General features: G+C 51.8%; 1 long non-coding RNA gene across 1 annotated transcript; it reads right to left on the bottom strand.

Moving 5' to 3' along the window:
- Positions 1 to 3237: 3237 nt before the first annotated feature.
- LOC137465897 (uncharacterized) lies at positions 3238 to 7631 on the bottom strand. The gene is made up of 3 exons (XR_010994876.1): positions 7561 to 7631; positions 4096 to 4188; positions 3238 to 3319 (listed from the first exon to the last, which is right to left on the bottom strand). It is a non-coding gene; the product is annotated as an uncharacterized lncRNA (long non-coding RNA).
- Positions 7632 to 7633: the final 2 nt, after the last annotated feature.

Genomic DNA, 7633 nt, shown 5'->3' with positions numbered 1-7633 from the left:
GAATTACTGGGAATCACAAACTGGGAGCACTGGGAGCACTGGGAATCACAAACTGGGAGTTACTGGGAGTTACTGGGAGGCCAAACTGGGAGTTACTGGGAATCACAAACTGGGAGCACTGGGAGCACTGGGAGCACTGGGAATCACAAACTGGGAGCACTGGGAGTAACTGGGAGCACTGGGAGGTCAAACTGGGAGCACTGGGAGTTACTCAGAGTTACTGGGAGCACTGGGAGTTACTGGGAATCACAAACTGGGAGCACTGGGAGCACTGGGAGCACTGGGAATCACAAACTGGGAGCACTGGGAGTTACTGGAATCACAAACTGGGAGCACTGGGAGTTACTGGGAATCACAAACTGGGAGCACTGGGAGTTACTGGGAGCACTGGGAATCGCAAACTGGAGCACTGGGAGGTCAAACCGGTGTCACTGGTTTTTACTGGTCTTTACTGGGAGGAGCCCCCGGACCCCCCCGGAGGGGGGAGGGGGGGCTGGGGGGGGGGGAATTTGGGAAATTTTGGGGAATTTTGGGGAATTTGGGGAATTTTGCGGGAATTTTTTGGGATTTTGGGGAATTTTCGGGAATTTTTTTGGGAATTTTGGGGAATTTTCGGGAATTTTTGGGGGATTTTTGGGAATTTTTGGAGATTTTTGGGAATTTGTGGGAATTTTTTGGGAATTTTTTGGGAATTTTTTGGGAATTTTGGGAGATTTTTGGGAATTTTTGGGAATTTTTAGGGATTTTTTTTGGATTTTTGGGGAATTTTTTGGAATTTTTGGGGGATTTTTGGGATTTTTCCAGCATTTATTTGATTTTTTGGGGGATTTTTTTGGAATTTTTGGGAGGTTTTGGGAAATTTTAAGGAATTTTGGGGAATTTTTTTATTTTTTTGGAATTTTTTTGGGCGATTTTGGGGAGATTTTAGGAAATTTTAGGGAGTTTTGGTGGATTTGAGGGGATTTTTTGGAATTTTTGGGAGATTTTAGGGAATTTGGGGGATTTTTGGAATTTTTTTGGATTTTTTTGGGAATTTTTGGGGATTTTTTAGGAGATTTTGGGAAATTTTGGGAGATTTTAAGGAATTTTGGGGAATTTTTGGGGAGATTTTATGGAAATTTTGGGGATTTTTGGGGAGAATTTATGGAATTTTTTGGGATTTTTTGTTTTTGTTTTTTTATTTTTTAGATTTTTTGGGAGAATTTTTGGATTTTTGGGGGGATTTTTCGGGGGGATTTTTGAATTTTTGGGAGACTTTAGGAAATTTAGGGAAATTTTGGGGGAATTTTGGGGATTTATTGGAATTTTTTTGGAATATTTTGGGGAATTTTTTTTGGAATTTTTGGGAGATATAATGTATTTTTTCAGGAATTTTTGGGATTTTTGCATTTTTCAGGTTTTTTTTAGGATTTTGAGGGGATTTTTTTGAAAATTTGGGGGATTTTTAGGAGATATTAGGAAATTTTGGGGATTTTCCTTGGATTTTTCAGGATTTTTTTTTAATTTTTGGGGATTTTTTTGGGATTTTTGGGGAATTTTTTGGGGATTTTTGGTGGATTTTTATTTTTTTGGGGGAAATTTTTTTTTTAATTTTTGGGGGATTTTGGGGATTTCGTGGATTTTGGGTGGGATGTGGGATTTGGGGGGGGGTTGGGATAATTTGGGGGGCATTTTTTGCAATTTTTGGGAAAATTTTGGGGTTCATTTTGGGGACATTTTGGAATATTTCGGGGTTCATTTTTGGGGACATTTTTGGGTATTTTTGGACATTTTGGGGTTCGTTTTTGGGGATATTTTGGGGTTCATTTTGGGGTTATTTTGGAATATTTTGGGTTCATTTTGGGGTTATTTTGGAATATTTTGTGGTTCATTTTGGGGTTCTTTTTGGGACATTTTGGGACATTTTGGGGTCAATTTTGAGGCTATTTCAGGGATATTTCGGGGTCAATTTTGGGGACATTTTGGGGTTCATTTTGGGGGTATTTTCGGGATATTTTGGGATATTTCAGGGTCCATTTCGGGGTCCATTTTAGGGCTATTTTGGAATATTTTGGGGTTCATTTTGGGGTTCTTTTTGGGACATTTTGGGACATTTTGGGGCCAATTTTGAGGCTATTTCAGGGATATTTTGGGGACATTTTGGGTTCATTTTGGGGGTATTTCGGGATATTTTGGGGTCCATTTCGGGGTCCATTTTAGGGCTATTTTGGAATATTTTGGGGTCCATTTCGGGCCGTTTCGGGACATTTCAGGGTTCATTTCAGGTCCATTTCGGGGTTCATTTTGGGTCCATTTCGGAACATTTCGGGGTTCATTTTGGGTCCATTTCGGGTCCATTTCGGGGTTCGTTTTGGGTCCATTTCGGGTCCATTTCGGGGTTCGTTTTGGGTCCATTTCGGGTCCATTTTGGGGCCATTTCGGGACATTTCAGGTCCGTTTGGGGTTAATTTCGGGGCCATTTCAGGTCAATTTTGGGTCCATTTCGGGTCCATTTCGGGCTTCATTTTGGGGCCATTTCGGTTCATTTCGGGTCATTTTGGGGTTCATTTTGGGGACCATTTCAGGCCTTTTCGGGTCCATTTCAGGTCCATTTCGGGTCAATTTCAGGACATGTCGGGTCCATTTCGGGTCCATTTTGGGTCCATTTCAGGTCCATTTCAGGTCCATTTCGGGTCCATTTCGGGTCCATTTCGGGCCATTTCGGGTTCATTTCAGGACATTTCGGGGTTCATTTCGGGGTCCATTGTGGGGCCATTTCGGGACATTTCGGGGCCGTTTCAGGTCCATTTCAGGTCCATTTTGGGACATTTCGGGTTCATTTCGGGTCCATTTCGGGGTTCATTTCGGGTCCGTTTCAGGGCCATTTCGGGTCAATTTCGGGACATTTCGGGGTTCGTTTCGGGGCGGTTTCGGGTCCATTTCGGGTTCGTTTCGGTCCATTTCGGGTCTATTTTGGGGTTCATTTCGGGCCATTTCGGGGTTCGTTTTGGGGTTCGTTTTGGGTCCATTTCGGGGTTAATTTCGGGACATTTCGGGGTTCGTTTTGGGTCCATTTCGGGACATTTCGGGTTCATTTCGGGTTCGTTTCGGGTCCATTTCGGGGTTCATTTCGGGGTTCGTTTTGGGTCCATTCCGGGTCATTTCGGGTTCGTTTCGGGTCCATTTCGGGTTCGTTTCGGGGTTAGTTTCGGGTCAATTTCGGGTCATTTCGGGTTCGTTTCGGGTCCGTTTCGGCTCCCCCGGTCACACGTACTCGTTCCGGCCGTACTTGTCCCCCAGCGGGGGGGGAGGGGTCGCGGCCGCGCGGGGCCGGGCGGGGCTGTGGGGGAGGGGCGGCTCAGGGGGGGCTGGGGTGGGGGAGGGGCGGAGCGAGCCCCGCCCCCACCGCGAGCCCCGCCCCCACCGCGAGCCCCCACCCCTTGGGGGGAGGGGTCGCGAGGGTGGGGGAGGGGCGTCAAGGAGGGGGCCCGGAGGGGGGGGGTTCAGGGGGTGGGGGAGGGGCTTAAGGTGGGGGAGGGGTTTAGAGGTGGTCCCCAGGGTGGGGGAGGGGATGGACTTGAGGAGGGGGAGGGGCTTAAGGAGGGGAGGGGCTTAAGGAGGGGTCCCAAGGGTGGGGAAGGGGCTTGGGGAGGGGGAGGGGCTTGAGGAGGGGGAGGGGCTTGAGGAGGGGTCCCAAGGGTGTGGGAGGGGCTTGGGGAGGGGGAGGGGCTTAAGGAGGGGTCCCAAGGGTGGGGGAGGGGCTTGGGGAGGGGGAGGGGCTTAAGGAGGGGGTCCCAAGGGTGGGGGGAGGGGCTTGGGGAGGGGGAGGGGCTTAAGGAGGAGTCCCAAGGGTGGGGGAGGGGCTTGAGGAGGGGGGAGGGGCTTGAGGAGGAGTCCCAAGGGTGGGGGAGGGGCTTGGTGAGGGGTCCCAAGGGTGGGGGTGGGGTTGGGGAGGGGGAGGGGCTTGAGGAGGGGGAGGGGCTTGAGGAGGGGGCCCCAGGGTTGGGGGGAACGGATTTGGGGAGGGGGGAGGGGTTTGAGGGGGAGGGGCTTTGAGGGGGAGGGGCTTTGAGGGTGGGGAGGGGTCTCGGGGTGGGGGAGGGGCGCGGTTCTCACCCGGCTCGGGCCATCCAGAGCAGCGCCCCTCCCCCCACCGCCTGCAGCGCCCCTCCCCCCCCCGCCTGCAGCACCGCCGGGCCCGGCTCGAACCTGGGGGGGGGAGGGGAGGGGAGGGGGCCGTCACCCCAAAAAAACCCAAAATCCATCCCAGGGACCCCCAAAAACCCAAAATCACCCCAAACACCCCCAAAAATCACCCCAAAACCCCCCAAAACCCCCAAAACCCCCAAATCACCACCCAAAACCCAAAATCACCCCAAACACCCCCAAAAATCACCCCCAAACCCCTCCAAAATCAACACCAGGGATCCCAAAAGGCCAAAATCACCCCAGAAACCCCCCCGAAACGGCCCCGGGACCCCCCAAATCACCCCAAAAACCCCCAAAACCCCAAAATCACCCCCCAAAAACCCCAACATCACCCCAAAACCCCCCAAATCACCCTAACAAACTCCAAAAAACACCCAAAATCACCCCAAAACCCCCAAAATCACCACCCAAAACCCCAAAATCACCCAAACACCCCCAAAAATCACCCCCAAACCCCTCCAAAATCAACACCAGGGATCCCAAAAGGCCAAAATCACCCCAGAAACCCCCCCGAAACGGCCCGCGGGACCCCCCAAATCACCCCAAAAACCCCAAAAAAACCCCAAAATCACCCCCCAAAAAACCCCAACATCACCCCAAACCCCCAAATCACCCTAAAAACTCCAAAAAACACCCCAAAATCACCCCCACCACCCAAATCACCCAAAAACCCCCCAAAACCCCCCAAACCCCCAAAATCACCCCCCAAATCACCCCAAAAACCCCCCAAAACCCCAAAATCACCCCAAACACCCCCAAAAATCACCCCCAAACCCCCATAAATCAACACCAGGGATCCCAAAAGGCAAAATCACCCCAAACCCCCCCAAAACGGCCCCGGGACCCCCAAATCACCCCAAAAACCCCAAAATCACCCCCCAAAAACCCCAACATCACCCAAAAACCCCCAAATCCACCCCAAAACCCCCCAAAACCCCCAAAACCCCCAAAACCCCCCAAATCACCCCAAAAAACCCCCCAAAACCCCAAAATCACCCCAAACACCCCCAAAAATCACCCCCAACCCCCCCAAAATCAACACCAGGGATCCCAAAAGGCCAAAATCACCCAGAAACCCCCCCAAAACCCCCAAATCACCCCAAAATCACCCCGATAAATCACCCAAAAACCCTAAAATCACCCCCAAATCTCCCACAACCTCAAACCATCCAAAAATCTCCCCAAAATCCACCCCGGGACCCCCAAATCTTCCCCAAATTCCCCCCAAAAATGCCCCAAAATCAACCACGGATGCCCCAAAATCACCCCCCAAAACCCCAAAAGCCCCCTAAATCACCCCAAAATCACCCAAAACCCCACAATCAACCAAAATCGCCCCAAATTACCCCAAACTCACCCAAAAATCCACCCCAGGGACCCCAAATCTTCCCCAAATCACCCCCAAAACCCCCAAAATCATCCCAAAATCACTGAAAAATCACCCTAAAACCCTCCGCAAATCCCCAAAATCCCCCCAAATCTACCCCGGGGAGCCCCAAATCTTCCCAAAATCCCCCCCGAACCCCCAAATCCACCCCCGGGAGCTCAAAATCCCCCTGATCTCCCCTAAATCACCCAAAAGCACCCAAATCACCCCAAATTCACCCCAAAACCCGAAATTTACCCTCAAATCACCCCAAAACCTCCCCAAAACCCCAAGAATTCCCCCAAATCCAACCCAGGGACCCCCAAATCCGCCCAGATCTCCCCAAAATCGCCCCGAAACCCCCAAAATCACCCCAAATTCACCCCAAACCCCGAAATTTACCCTCAAATCACCCCAAAACCTCCCAAAACCCCAAGAATTCCCCCCAAATCCAAACCAGGGACCCCCAAATCCGCCCAGATCTCCCCAAAATCACCCCAAAAGCCCCAAAATCACCCAAATTCACCCCAAAACCCGAAATTTACCCTCAAATCACCCGAAACCTCCCCAAAACCCCAAGAATTCCCCCAAATCCAACCCAGGGAGCCCCAAATCCGCCCAGATCTCCCCAAAATCGCCCCAAAAGCCCCAAAATCACCCCAAATCACCCCAAAACCGAAATTTACCCTCAAATCACCCCAAAACCTCCCCAAAACCCCAAGATTACCCCCCAAATCCAACCCAGGGACTCCCAAATCCGCCCAGATCTCCCCAAATCGCCCCAAAAGCCCCAAAATCACCCCAAATTCACCCCAAAACCCGAAATTTCAACCCTCAAATCACCCCAAAACCTCCCCAAAACCCCAAGAATTCCCCCCAAATCCAACCCAGGGACCCCCAAATCCACCCAGATCTCCCCAAAATCGCCCCGAAAGCCCCCAAAATCAGCCCCAAGTCCACCCCAAAACCCGAAATTTACCCTCAAATCACCCCGAAACCTCCCCAAAACCCCAAGAATTCCCCCCAAATCCAACCCAGGGACCCCCCAAATCCGCCCAGATCTCCCCAAAATCGCCCCAAAAGCCCCCAAATCACCCCAAATTCACCCCAAAACCTGTAATTTACCCTCAAATCACCCCAAAACCTCCCCAAAACCCCAAGAATTCCCCCCAAATCCAACCCAGGGACCCCCCAAATCCGCCCAGATCTCCCCAAAATCGCCCCAAAAGCCCCAAAATCACCCCAAATCACCCCAAAACCCGAAATTTACCCTCAAATCACCCCAAAACCTCCCCAAAACCCGAAGAATTCCCCCAAATCCAACCCAGGGACTCCCAAATCCGCCCAGATCTCCCCAAAATCGCCCCAAAAGCCCCAAAATCACCCCAAATTCACCCAAAACCCGAAATTTACCCTCAAATCACCCCAAAACCTCCCCAAAACCCCAAGAATTCCCCCCAAATCCAACCCAGGGACCCCCAAATCCACCCAGATCTCCCCAAAATCGCCCCGAAAGCCCCCAAAATCAGCCCCAAGTCCACCCCAAACCCGAAATTTACCCTCAAATCACCCGAAACCTCCCCAAAACCCCAAGAATTCCCCCCAAATCCACCCAGGGACCCCCAAATCCGCCCAGATCTCCCCAAAATCGCCCCGAAACCCCCCAAAATCACCCCAAATTCACCCCAAAACCGAAATTTACCCTCAAATCACCCCGAAACCTCCCCAAACCCCAAGAATTCCCCCAAATCCAAACCAGGGACCCCCAAATCCACCCAGATCTCCCCAAAATCGCCCCAAAAGCCCCCAAATTCACCCCAAAACCCGAAATTTACCCTCAAATCAACCAAAACCTCCCCAAAACCCCAAGAATTCCCCCAAATCCAACCCAGGGACCCCCCAAATCCGCCCAGATTTCCCCAAAATCGCCCCGAAAGCCCCAAAATCACCCCCAAATTCACCCCCGGGACCCCAGAATCCCCCAGGGTCCCCGGCCCCTCGCCCACCTGACCCCCAGCGTGGTGGGGTCGAAGAATTCCTGGGAGGAGCCGACCCCGGAACCAGAGCGCGGCGCCCACG

Source organism: Anomalospiza imberbis, unplaced genomic scaffold (assembly GCF_031753505.1).
Source record: "Anomalospiza imberbis isolate Cuckoo-Finch-1a 21T00152 unplaced genomic scaffold, ASM3175350v1 scaffold_1186, whole genome shotgun sequence".
Classification (NCBI taxonomy): Eukaryota; Metazoa; Chordata; class Aves; order Passeriformes; family Viduidae; genus Anomalospiza; species Anomalospiza imberbis.
This window is presented reverse-complemented; position numbering and strand designations above follow the sequence as displayed.